Raw genomic sequence first — 12,845 nt, 5'->3', positions numbered from 1 at the left:
GTGGTGACAGAACTTTTGCAGCGCAGGGAATGTGCTCCATTTGTGCATTCCTTTCACATGATAAGACTAACAACATTGGATTGCATAAACATGAAGAAGATAAATGAAGGGGCCTTTCTCCCCATAAAGGCCCACAGTGACCCTTTCCTTGATGTCAAGAATCATGCACATTATTTTTTCACGTCAACATCTTAGATCATAGATGAACCCAGTATGTGTGTAGATCTCAACTGTTGACAAGGATTACTGTAATATGGAATATAGGGTACAATAAAATAATCTGTCATATGAAAAGCATGCTAATTATATAGTACTCATTTAGCAATCTACATCACTGACGCCTCTCAGCTTAGGGGTCTATTGGGCGGTCTCATTGAGATAGCTTTCAATCTCTGAGTAGGACCACCCACTGGACTCCAGAGCTGGGAGGCAGTGATGATTAAAATCAATAAATGACAAGTTAAACTAAATCTTTTTCCATAAAACTATGTATCTATAGGATCAGCAGTTCTTCTCTACAACATGCTGCCTATGGGTAGGAAAGCATTTTTAAAGGGAATCTGTCAGTAGGATGAACCCTCCTAAGCTGTCTATATGGGCATGTAGGTCATAGGAAGTTGACTAAAATAATACCTGTCCCTTGATATTAGCAATCTTATATTTAAATTAGTTGTTAAAATGTATGGGCTGTGCCTCCAGAGCTTGTTTTAAAAGAAAGGGAACATTACCAGTGTGTGACATGTAGATCAGGAGAGTAGACTGTCAGTCATTACGTGTCTCCCACTGGTAAAGCCCCCTTTGACTTAAAATTAGCTCTGGATGCAGATTCTCAGAGAGATCTATGTCCGGCTCATAGATTTTAACAGCACATTTCTATATATAAAGAAACACTTATATTTCTCTGGAGTAAGACATCGGGTCAAGGTAACTTTCAAGGTAAAATTTTATTCAACTCCTTATGACCTACCTGCCCATATTGACGGCTTAGGAGGGTTGATGCTTCTGACAGATTTTCATAAAAATAATTACGGCAATACTAATTAACTTATTTTATATTTAACAGAGGGAACCTGTCCCTGTTGAAAATGCAGAAAGAATATTTTAGATCAAAGTGTATTGAGTAGATTGATATTCTGTATTTTTGGAGGAGATAAAATCTGTAGATATTAATTTACTAATTTGAACATCTGCAATTTCTCGGCTATAATGGATGGTCCAGTACATTGCACTTCTCAGGGACTGACAACTATCTCCAAATAGACATTCAAAAGAAGGAAGGCTGTCCATCGTTGAATAGTGAATCGTGACCAAAGTTGCCACAATGCTCCAAGCTAAAATATACGAAACCTCTCACATTCCAGTTCTTTGATTGTGTCGACCGTCACTTTCTTATTGTGTGAAATCATTTCTTCCATAGCCTATTATCTGGAAATGTGGCATCACAGCATGTGTCTATTGCATATTTCAGAGGATTCAGTGAGACACTGTGTGCCATCCTGGGTAACGAGTTTTCTTTGTGCTGACATCTGTTCTTTCTCCAGGGTACTTTAACCCAGATTTGGGAGAATTATTCTTGTCCACATGGGATATAAACTCATAGACAGACAATTTGTCAGTGTCAAATAATTTGGCTCCTAGACAAACAAATTATTAGAATGTAAAATATTGCCAGCACAAGAAGTACACATAATGTATTGCTGCAAATTAGATAATTGAATTCATTAGAAGAACTTTCCTCATATTAATGCCATGATGAGGAATCATTTTGCCTGAATCAAATTTACGAACATCCCATACAAAAAAGTTAAACCTTGCAGAGGAGCAGGAAATTAAACACGACTTTGTTTGGGTCCAATAGTCATTTTCATCAAGTCAAAATGATTTATTATTAAAAGATTTTTCTTTCTTTTGGGAAAGAATGAGATTTGGATCTTACATCATCCATTGATAATTTATTGTTAAACATTTTTATATCATTAGATTATTTCATTTTGGATAGGATGATCATGTAAGATCCGATGATAATTTATATTATTTTCCAAATCAACAGTAAAGAAATAGCTAATGAGAGTGAAATTCAATGAAAAAGTAAACTGTTAAAGAGCTCGCACCCTCAAAATGTTGAATGCAGTATGTGAGGATGGCACTACCACAATTCTATCTGTGGCTCGTGTAAGGTATATACATTTCCATAACTTCCGTTTAATATAGGACAAGTGCTGCCTTTTTTGGAGAATTGTGTCCCTCCAATAGATGAATAAATCTTTTAACATTCAAATTTGTAAGCTCTGAAGAATTTTGTTAAGAAAAAATGTATTTGCCACAAATTGCAAGTACTCCAATTTCCCAGAATTGTGTGTGCCACTCGGAGGTCTCTTAGGACTGTATTCAATCTATTCCCAACTCTTTCAAGGGTTATTCCCACAGTCTCATTATTTTTCACAAAACACAGTAAATATATATTGATTGTTAATATTCAGACTATATACCGCTTGTTAAAATACAGACTAAGTCCAACATAACATTTCTTTAATCTATGTTTGTGTCTCCACAGAGCTGAATGCACTCTCCTATTCGCATCTGCTAAAACTACATTTCCCAGCAGCACTTGCATCTCCTTAGCGCAGTCGAAACTTCCCATCATTTCCTGTGAACTCCTGACAAACCTTTCCTCTAGTGATGTGCGAACGTGCTTGGATAAGGTATCATCCAACCATGCTTGTGTGCTAACCGAGTGTCTTCAGCGTGCTCAAAAATATGTTTGAGTCCCCATGGCTCCATGTTGCACGGCTCTTCGATAGCCGAAACACATGTGGGGATCGCCTGTTTGTTAGACAATCCCTGCACGTGTTGTGGCTGTCTAACAGCAGCGAGACATGGAGCCGCGGTAACTCAAACATATTTTTGAGCACGTTGAAGACACTTGGTTGGATAACACCTTATCCAAGCATGTTCGCTCATCGCTACTTACCTCTATTATCATCGAGCTACTCTAAGTGAAGAGTTCACTTTACGCTTCTGTGAATGCTCTTCTCTACAAAACTATGTCTGTCTGATGTTATTATCTGCCAGCTACACCAGTATAGCGGTTAGTGGGATTTTACATCATTGTTAGCTTGTTTATAGCGGAGCGCAACTCTTCTCCACTAATCTACAATTGTGTTTGTGATACTTAGGCAATGCAGAGTTGAGACATACACTGACAGGCCAGTGAGAAGAAACTGCAAATGCTGCTCTGCTGATGCATATGGCAGAGAATAATCTTTTGTCAAACTCATCAACAGAGCCAGAGCTGTATCTAGGTTTTATGTCACCCTTGGCAAGAATTCAGTTTGGCACCCCCTTTCCCCTCCCCAAGCACATATGTGATATGCACACTAAGGCCTCTTTCACACTTCAGTCTTTTGACGTCAGTTGAAAGCCGCCGTTTTTAGAAAAAAACGCATCCGCCATGTTTTTGGCGGAATCCATTTTTTTCCCATATACTTTCATTAGTGACGGATTGCAACGGAAGGTAATCCGTTGCATCCGTTTTTTGATGGATCCTTCATAATTTTGGCGTCCACTGTCTGGAGTGGACAGACATTGAAATGTTTCTTGTCTGCGTTGAAACGGCAGATTGCAACGGATCCGTCGCTGTCCGCCATGTGCTATAATGGACACCTATGGGTGACGGATCCATTGCAAACCGTCAAATGACGGAATTCGCCAATGGATTCTGCTTTTTTATACTGAGCATGCCCAGAAGAGCTTCCATTCATGTAATTTAACCCCAAAAGCCGTTCTGGCAACGAAAAATCTCTCTCTCATTCTCCTTTTCCAGAGTTCTGTTCCTTTAAATTTCATACACTGGCGGCTGCGGAAGATCCGTGCAAAAAATGGATCCGGTGCATCTGTTTTTTACAAATGTGCAACGGATCCGTTTTTTCACACTTTGACGGTTTGGAACTGACGTCAAAAGACTAAAGTGTGAAGAGGCCTTAGTCATGTACCGACGAGTTGCTCTCCCTAATGCTCTCAATGTTCAGTGAAAAACTGAGAGAGGCAGAAAGAGAAGCTCGTTGTCACTTGACCATAAGTATGCAAGTCGCATATGAGTGCAGTTCCCTGTGATGACTACTGGAACCTGCAGAGCTGAATCCTGACAGTCAGCTGAATCCTGACATTGCAGACTTCTGAATTCTCAAAATGAATGACCTGCACACTTTTAGAATTCTCCCTAAGAGGATGGTCATGTCAGCACAAGCATGCGATTTGTATATTTATGGCCACATTCCAACTAGACATGTCTGGCCTCGCTCAGTTCATTTTCATTACATAGTTAAATAGGTTGAAAAAAGGCATAGATCCATCAAGTTCAACCTTTCTCCACCAATTGTACCCATTTTTAAAAGCTGTTATAGTGTCTGCCATTATTACCTCTTGTGGTCGGCATTCCAGAGTCTGACTGCTCAAACTGTAAAGAACCCTTTCCTATTTAGCTGCAGGAATTGCCTTTTTTCCACCCGTAATGCGTGCCCCCTGATCCTCAGTATGGTCTTTGGAAGGAATAAGTCATGTGCCAGAGTTGTGTACTGGCCGCACATATATTTATTCATGTAAATGAGATCTCCTCTGAGGCATGTTTTTCTAAGCTAAGCAAGCCCCACTTTTTCAACCTTTCATCATGAGAGGCCTTCAGTTCCTTGTAATAATCTAGTTGCCCGTCTTTGAACTGATTCTAATTTCTGAATATCCTTTTTAAAATGTGAAGCCCAAAACTGGATCCCGTTTTCTAGATGTGGCCTCACCAGTGATTTATAAAGGGGTAATAATACTTTGGGATATTATCTCTCTTTTTATACATCTTAAAATCTTGTCATTCAGTGAGGCCACACATGTCTAGTCGGCATATAACCACATATATGTAAATCGCTGGCGCAAGAGAATCCTGACAGTGTGCAGTGCGCACTATGAGATTTCAGAAGTCTGCAGTGATATAGAATGACTGCAGGCTCATCACAAACCCGGACAACCCCTTTAATGCTACTAACAGAAATATAAACCTGAGAATTAGTCAGTATCATAAATAATATTTACATCCAGGTACCTTATAGATGACGTTGTCTCTGGAGTCACTAGCCTTCTTTTCTTCATCTTGTCCAGATGCCTTGATGAGTTTTCTCATTCACAGCTCATCTCTGCAGACTTCCATCTTCACCGCTCTTCTGCAGCAAATCTCCACATGATGCGCTTAAAGATAGAAGTGTCATTATAATGCTCCTGATAAAAAATATCTTCCCTGTGCTGAGCCCCTGAATAAATGATTGCCCCTCACTATATTGTCTGCACAAAATATAATCCCCACACTGTCCCTCTTATGGTACATGCTCTCCACACTGACTTCTGCTTTCCATACTGGACCCCCTTCTCACACTGTCTTCTCACACTGTTCCCCCCCAATAGGGCCCAGTCTCTATACTGTACCCTCTCATCTCACTGCCCCTCCTTGGTATACTGTCTCCTCCTGGCTGTACCCTTACACTGTTCCTCCATGCTATGCCCCCACTACTAGAGTTGAGCGATACCAGCCGATACTTGAAAATATCGGATCGGAATGGATCGGCCAATCTTAAAAAAAAGTATCGGTATCGTCGATTCCGATACCGGGAACCAATGCAAGTCAATGGGGCCAAAATATCGGAATTAAAAAAAAACCTTTCTTTCCTTGTAGGTTAATTCTACATGAAGAAAAACAACTAAGAATAATGTAGAATGTATTGTGGGAGGTGGAGGAGACATTAAAGCCATAGAGGTTTAGCCCAATCAAATGGAATAGCAGGAATTAAACTTTTTTTTTAAAGACGTTAGGAGTTACAAAGATATTGACTATGTTAGCCTCATTTATATTTTGCCAGACATGTACAGTATGTCTTCTTCTTCTTCTTCTTTCTTCTTTCTTCTTCTTTCTTATTCTTCTTCCTTTTTTTACCTTCTTCTTCTTCTTCTTATTCCTTTTTTTACATTCTTCTTCTTCTTCTTCTTCCTTTTTTTACATTCTTCTACTTCCTTTTTTTACATTCTTCTTATTCCTTTTTTTACATTCTTCTTCTTCTTCCTTTTTTTAAATTCTTCTACTTCCTTTTTTTACATTCTTCTTCTTCTTCCTTTTCTTACATTCTTCATATTCTTCTTATTCAACAATTATTATTCTACATATTCAACTTCTTCATCTTCTTCCTATTCTTCTTCATCATATTCTTATTTGTGTCAGGCATTCCTGTAGTTGTTATCTAGAAAAGTTAGAAGTTTACACCTTCCATTCTGCCTGTCACAAAAGATTTACAACAGGATTTGTCCGCGTTCAGTTTGGCCTGCAGCAGCAGGCCTTTTCCAGGGGCACCACGAGGAGGAACGGACTCACCCCCATACACTGCTTAGTCTTCTTCTGCTTATAAATAAGATAATATCATTTGCTCAGAGTATTAGTCTTATGCTTAATGTTCTTCTGCTTTGTTTTTTTATGCTTCTTTGTCTTCTCTCTCTTGTTGTTCTGCATCTTGGTGGTTGTCTTCCTGTTCTTTGTCCTCTTGAACCAGCTGACGGTACTGGCACCCGGAGGGGCAGCAGAAGGAACAAAAGCCAATGGCACTACCGAGGACCAGCTGACGGTGCTGGAACCCGGTTACTAAGCAGGAGGTACCTGTGCTACAAAGCACTACCAAGGACCAGCAGACGTTGCCGGCACTCGGATACCGAGATGGAGGCACCTAGGCCAAAGGCTCTGCCGAGAACCAGCTGACGGTGCTGGAACCCGGATGGGTAGCATAAGCTGCAAGAGCAAATGGAAATAGCGAGGACCAGCTGACAGTGCTGGCACCCGGAGGGGCAGCAGAAGGAATAAGAGCCAATGGCACAACCGAGGACCAGCTGACGGTGCTGGAACACGGTTACTAAGCAGGAGGTACCTGTGCTACAAAGCACTACCAAGGACCAGCAGACGTTGCCGGAACTCGGATACCGAGATGGAGGCACCTAGGCCAAAGGCTCTGCCGAGAACCAGCTGACGGTGCTGGAACCCGGATGGGTAGCATAAGCTGCAAGAGCAAATGGAAATAGCGAGGACCAGCTGACAGTGCTGGCACCCGGAGGGGCAGCAGAAGGAATAAGAGCCAATGGCACAACCGAGGACCAGCTGACGGTGCTGGAACACGGTTACTAAGCAGGAGGTACCTGTGCTACAAAGCACTACCAAGGACCAGCAGACGTTGCCAGAACTCGGATACCGAGATGGAGGCACCTAGGCGAAAGGCTCTGCCGAGAACCAGCTGACGGTGCTGGAACCCGGAGGGGTAGCATAAGCTGCAAGAGCAAATGGAAATAGCGAGGACCAGCTGACAGTGCTGGCACCCGGAGGGGCAGCAGAAGGAATAAGAGCCAATGGCACAACCGAGGACCAGCTGACGGTGCTGGAACCCGGTTTCTAAGCAGGAGGTACCTGTGCTACAAAGCACTACCAAGGACCAGCAGACGTTGCCGGAACTCGGATACCGAGATGGAGGCACCTAGGCCAAAGGCTCTGCCGAGAACCAGCTGACGGTGCTGGAACCCGGAGGGGCAGCTGAAGTTACCCCTGAAAAGCAAAGTTGGCATGCCGCAAGCTGGCCGCAGTTACCGAATCACACAGTCCTACAGGGGGTGCTTGTCCTACTGGCACTACGGAACAAGCCTTTCTTACCAGAACCCGCAGTCCACATAGGAAGCACCTAAACTGCTGGCACCCTAGCCTCGGCTAACCCAACCGCAACAAGACATGGCAACTTGGGGTGGCAAACTGACATTGACACTTCCCGGAAATAGCAGGCAGGGCTGCAACCAAGCTGGGCAGGAGGGAGTACCCATGCCAAAGTCAGTTATGAGCAGCAACTGGCGATGTTGGAGCCCAGGGACAAGCACTTAGCAGGCTGAGACCTGATGTGCTGTCATTTGGGAGGCAGCAGGACCGATTGCCATCAAAACAGCAGGGGAACAGCTGACGTTACTGAACCCCACAAACACAGGAGCTAGTGTTTTACTCTGTGAAGACGGCACTTCCGAGCAACAACTGGCTGTGTTGAAGCCCAGGGACAAGCACGGAGCAGGCTGAGGCTGCATTGAAGAAATTTTAAGATCGGTTGTAGACTTCTACTAATTTTAACCAAGCTCCACTTAGGCCTGTGGCTTCACTGATTTTCGTATTTCCCCTGTCCTCCAACCCCGACAGTTACAGCTCCGAAGTGGTGTCTGCACAATCCACACTTGTTCCTGTGTTACAGGTCTTCAGTCCGGTCAGTTAATCCCCTGATGTGTGTCCGGCAATGTCGCCTGCTCTGTCCACATTCCCATAACTAGCCTTTCAGTGCTAGTGTCCACTTTGCTGCACTGTTCACGGCTGTCTGAGAGGTCTCTGACTGTGTGTGAGTGCAGCTCACGCTGAGTAGTGTGTCCTGCAGCTACGTCTGGTTGTAGGACGCCCAGCGTGCGTCAGTGCCTCACACATATTTTTATTTGAGTGCAGCTCATTTTTTCTTCTATTAGTGTGCATCCATCCGTCTCCATCTACGGTGGTTGCAAACACTATATAGGAGTACACAGCGGAGCCTTTCTGCAGCCTGTCAGTGCCAGTGCCCACTTAGCTGCACTGTTCACGGCTGTCTGAGAGGTCTCTGACTGTGTGTGAGTGCAGCTCACGCTGAGTAGAGTGTCCTGCAGCTACGTCTGGTTGTAGGACGCTCAACGTGCGTCACTGCCTCACACATATTTGTCTTTGAGTGCAGCTCATTTTTTCTTCTCCTATTAGTGTGCATCCATCCATATCCATCAACATTGGTTGGTTGCAAACACTATATAGGAGTAGATAGAGGAGCCTTTTTTTCTGGCTTGTGCCCTGCCGGCGCAGCCAGATTAGTATTACCCAATTTTTTTGGAGCCTCATCTTTTGCATTGTAGGTTACCTGCCTGCATTGTAATAGCTCCAAAAAGTTGGTGATACTATCAGTTTCAATTCTTTGTTCACATACTTTGAGTTTGTTTCCAACAAAGAAACCACAAAAAAAGTTCACCAAACACTACATTTGGAACTTGTGTAGGCCACATCAGCTCCTATTAAAGTGTAGTCCACACACACACACTTCATAAAATTAGTGTTTCTTGTACCTGTAACCAGCTGTTCAGGAATAAGCACACTAAGGCCCCCCTTTGTACTTTTCTGCCTATCTTAAGCAGTCTGGCAAGATGAAGAAGGCAGGGAGTAAGGCGCGTGGGCGTGGGCGTGGAGTTTCAGCAGGGAGAGGACGTGGGGATTCTGCAGGGAGAGGACGTGGGGATTCTGCAGGGAGAGGATGTGGGGATTCTGGGCCTGCTGCGGGCACAGTGGATCAGCATCCCCCAGTTTTAGCAGGCAACAGTCCTTTATGCGCAGCTTTGTAGGACCTCAACGTACCCCACTGCTGCGGGAGGAACAAATTGAAGCCGTTGTCGGATGGATGGCAGCTAACGCATCGACTTCAATTACTTCCACAGCCTCTCAGGACCAGAGCACCGAAGAGCAACCATCTGTCTCTTCACCACCTGCCAAAGTGCCCAGGCAGTCAGAGAGACATGGACAGGAGCCATCACAGTCTCTACTTCTGTTCTCGGAATCTGTTGGCTTGGAAAGAGGGGGCCAGCCAAGCAGCATTCCTGAATGTGAAGAAGAGGGAGTATGCAGTGATGCGCAACTTCTTTGTCCCTCTGAATCTGAAGAGGCGAGTGGGCCAGTGCCTATGGTCAGCACACCTCAGTAGGCATCAGATGATGACGAGACTCAGTTGCCACTTTCTGGTGCGTACGGTGCTGGCGAGACAACCCCGGAGAAGCAGCTGTTTGAAGAGGGGAGGGAAGATGATGGCATGGCGTGAGGAACAGGAAGGTGGTGGGAGCAGCTCGGAGGAAGAGATTCCCCTACCGGCCAAAACAGGAGGCAGAGGGAGGGGGAAGACTTGGTTGCCTGTACCCTCCACTTCGGCACCCGTTAGGAGCATTCCTCATTCCAAAGGCAAAACGGGCGCTCCCAAGACTTGCAGTGCGTGGTCCTTTTTTGACACAGTTGCAGATGACATTTGCTTTGTCAAATGCAAGCTGTGTCATCAGAAAGTCAAAAGAGGGAGAAATGTCAGCAACCTCAATACCACAAATATGTGGAAACATGTGCGCACCAAGCACGAGTTGGAGTTGCAGAGACACCCTGAAGACGTAGGCCAACGTACAGCACCACCTACCACCTCTTCAGTTCGTGTTGGGGCCTCTTCCTCCAGCTCACACACTGCTGGTTCGGCTTCCTCACAGGATCACCAAGGAAGAACCTCTGCCACTGTTGTCCGGAGACCCTGTCAGATTCCACCCATAGCAGCACGTTCCCATCCATCACAGCCATCGGTAGCACAGGCATGGGATAAAAGGCGCCCTTACTTGGCAAACCATCCCCGAGCACAGTCTCTGAATGCTGGCATTGCCAAACTTCTGGCAGTTGAAATGCTGTCATTCAGGCTGGTGGACACTGACACCTTCCGGGACTTAATGGCATTGGCAGTCCCCCAATACAACGTGCCCAGCCGCTTTTATTTCAGCAGGCGAGCCGTCCCTGCCCTGCAGAAACATGTTGAGGGCAAAATAAAACATGCGCTACTAAACGCCGTTAGTAGCAAGGTCCACCTGACCACCGATGCATGGACCAGTAACCATGGACAGGGACGATACCTTTCCCTCACTGCCCACTGGGTCAATGTTGTGGAGCCGGGTACAGATCTGGAGAGTGGCGCTGTACGTGTTCTTCCAATGCCACGGATTGCAGGACTCCAGTCTGTACACATAGACTCCTCCTCCTACTCAAGTTCCTCAGAAACAGCAGAGCAGGAGCCTGTTACGACCGATATGAGCACAGCCGTGGCCAAACGTCAACAGGCTGTACTCAAATTAATTTCTTTGGGGAATTGAAGCCACACAGCGCAGGAGCTCTGGAATGCTATCAAGCAGGAGAGCGATGTGTGGTTTGGGCCAGCGAATCTCCAGCCGGGCTTGGTAGTGTGTGACAATGGCCGAAATCTGGTGGCAGCTCTTGGCCTAGGCAACCTCACACACATCCCATGTCTGGCACATGTGCTTAACTTGGTCGTGCAGAGCTTTCTGAGGGACTATCCGGATCTTGATGCACTGTTGCACAAGGTCCGCATAGAGTGCGCTCACTTGCGGCGTTCCAGCACGGCAAGATCGCGCCTCGCTGCTCTGCAGCGACGATTTGGCCTTCCGGAACATCGCATCATATGTGACCTACCCACCCAGTGGAATTCAACGTTACATATGTTGGAGCGGTTGTGTGAGCAGCAGGCAGCAGTCATGGAGTACCAGCTGCATCAGGCGCAAACAAGTCGCACTGTGCGCCGTTCACACTTCAGCACCATTGAGTGGGCCTCTATGAAGGACATCTGCCTCGTTTTGCGTGCCTTCGATGAATCCACGCGGATGGTGAGTGCAGATGATGCACTAGTCAGCATGACTGTCCCCCTTATCTGCTTACTTCAACAAACACTGCAAGCACTAAGGGATGAGGTTTCGGAAGAGGTGGAGGATGAGGAGTCCCAAATGCCATCTGCTTCTGGACAGTCTGCGCTACGTGTTTCCTCACAAAGGCCTAGGCAGGGGACACTTTGTGAGGAGGATGAGGAGGAGTCGATGGAGGAGGAAGACATCTCTCCAGAGGAGGGAGGTACACAAACCTCTACTCAGTATGTACAGCGAGGGTGGGGTGATGCAGAGCAGGCCGAGGTCACGCCTCAAACAGGGGACAGCGGTTCTTTGGCAGTTGGGAGTCTGCAGCACATGGTTGATTTCATGCTGCAGTGCCTGAGAAACGACCGCCGCATCGCCCACATTCTCATCTCGGCTGATTATTGGGTGTACACCCTCCTAGATCCTCGCTACCGGGACAGCGTACAACGGCTCATACCAACGTTGAACCGGGAGCGTAAACTGCGGGAGTACAAAGAGTCACTGGTGCAGTCCATAATGTTTTCCATTCCACCCGACAGCATTGTTGCTAGTGCTTTACAAAGCAGCTCTGTGCGTCGAGGCAGTGGAGGAAACTCTGCACAAAGAGGGAGCAGAGGCAGCGCCGCAGCACAAGGCAAGACCACTATGGCCCAAATGTGGCAAAGTTTTGTGTGTCCACCACAATTGTCTACACCATCAGCGATGCCTCGAGTCAGCAGGAGGCAACGCTTCCGTCAGATGGTGTCACACTACATGTCTTGCCCTGTCACTGTACTCCCAGATGGCTCTTCCCCCTTCAAGTTTTGGGTCTCTAAGCTGGATACATGGCCAGAGCTTAGCCAGTATGCATTGGAGGTGCTGGCTTGCCCTGCTGCTAGTGTATTATCGGAATGCGTCTTTAGTGCCGCAGGTGGTGTACTAACAGACCGTCGCACGCGACTATCTTCCGATAATGTTGACCGGCTGACTTTTCTGAAAATGAACAAGGCCTGGATCTCCAAAGACTTTGCCATTCCTCTTACAGACTAAATTAGTGGTTGGCAACTGTATCCAGGTCTGCTGGTGTGTTCATTTTTCTACCACCTGAACTATAATCCCTGTGCTTCAACACAGCCAGTTGTCGCTCAGATGTGTCATCTGCACAGAGAAACACACTAGCTCCTGTGTTAGTGGGGTTCAGTAACGCCAGCTGATCCCCTGCTGTGTGGACGGCAAAGTCACCAGCTCCATCAACATTCAAACCACTACTGATTTTTAACCGTGCCCAACTTAGGTCTCTGGCTCCACTGTCTCTACTATTT

The sequence above is a fragment of the Dendrobates tinctorius genome, unplaced genomic scaffold (assembly GCF_039654945.1).
Source record: "Dendrobates tinctorius isolate UK_male_01 unplaced genomic scaffold, ASM3965494v1 ptg000046l, whole genome shotgun sequence".
Classification (NCBI taxonomy): domain Eukaryota; kingdom Metazoa; phylum Chordata; class Amphibia; order Anura; family Dendrobatidae; genus Dendrobates; species Dendrobates tinctorius.
The sequence above is the reverse complement of the archived record's forward strand: the minus strand, read 5'-3'. Positions refer to the sequence as shown.